The sequence below is a fragment of the Gordionus sp. m RMFG-2023 genome, chromosome 1, assembly GCF_954871325.1.
Source record: "Gordionus sp. m RMFG-2023 chromosome 1, tfGorSpeb1-WG-v2, whole genome shotgun sequence".
Lineage (NCBI taxonomy): Eukaryota > Metazoa > Nematomorpha > Gordioida > Chordodea > Parachordodidae > Gordionus > Gordionus sp. m RMFG-2023.
The window spans coordinates 72,515,717-72,517,348 of record NC_088775.1 but is presented as its reverse complement, the minus strand read 5'-3'; positions in this window follow the sequence as shown (position 1 = coordinate 72,517,348).

The window sequence follows — 1,632 nt, the reverse complement described above, 5'->3', positions numbered from 1 at the left end:
AAGAAGTAGATGGTTGAAAATAACTTTTATAAGCACAGAAATCTCCCTTTTAACCCGATTACTTTGAAAATAATATGTTGTCCTTTATATTTTACTATCTATAACTTTAACTTAAATAAAAATCATTTATGTGGCATTATTAAGGTTATTTTTTTTAGATATTTTGGTATAATTGAGGTTTCTTTCTTTTATATTCATGAATAAATTTAAACCAAAAATTATATATATGATATGATATTATCTATAATTTTTTTTATTTTATTGATAATATACTTCTTATTTATTTTATTGATTATTTTTTTGAATGATATTATACTAAATATTTTCACCACGATCACAATATTTAAATTAAAACTATTTTTTCAGATATTGATGGATAGAATTGACTAAATTTTGTTTTTCTTAATTGGTTATTAAATTCTAACTTTATAAAGATTATGTTTCTAAGGTATTAATGTTTAAAAGTTAATTCTTTAATTAACTTCGCTATAATTACATTAAAAATAACTTGTTACATTTTCCAAATTAACTAATAACAGGTATTTTTAAAAGTAACTAGTTATATTGTAAGTTACGAAATTATTTTATATAGCTAATCATATATAATATTTTATTGTATAAAATAATTATGCGATTTACAAATTTTAATCAACGGAATTTATATAAAAATATTAATTAAATAAAGAAATACTTGTATTGAAAAAAATATTATAAAATGTAATATTTATATGCATTGAAAAGAAAATATCACAATTTAATATAAATTTGCATTGCACCGAAAAATATAAAAATTACCTAATATAATATTTATTTATCAAAAATATTGGGCTTAATAAATTTTTATTTGTTAGTAATAAACTATTTCCAAAATTGGTATGTAACTTGCTCGAACGTTCTACAGGATAGTTAGATGTAAGATATACTATTTACGTGATATGTGATATATAGCGCTTTGCCCTCTAGCGTTGAAGCTTCAACAGAGCTGCGTTAGGTTTTCCTCATTTCCATCTAATTGGAACTAATTTAATTTGGGTGTAAAAGTAAAAATATGAGGAGCCCTCCACACGTTTGTGGGCATGCCGCACTTACTTGTAGGCGCAACAGTCTGAAAAATGATGTTAAACCTCTATAGGCTTATTAAAAAGGAGTGAACTAATGAAGAGATAGGCGTAGGGGGCAAAAAAAGAGCCTATACTCGAGAACTACAGTATAATTTAATTACTTTAAGGGTGGGTGGTGGCTGATTTTAAGTTTAAATTTGTAAGTTTTAATGATTACTAACAATATTGAGATTTAATGTTCATAGAATCTGTAAAATTAATAATGTTTAAATAAAAAATTCGCCTGATCAGTATGATATAGTATTATTTTTTATTAATGATTTATCTCATACAATACAGTACTATCATTTATTCTTCCAAAATTTTCCAATTTGGCAAATAAAAAACAATTTCTATTAACTTGAATGATGAAGGTTATGCATCAATCTTTAACAAAAACTTTGCAAATCAATTAAAAAATTTAAAAAAAGAAATATCTAAATTAAAATAAATCACATTATATTTAATAAAGTAATTTTATCTGGAAAATCATAATTATAAAATAATAAATAAGACATATAAATATTTAACG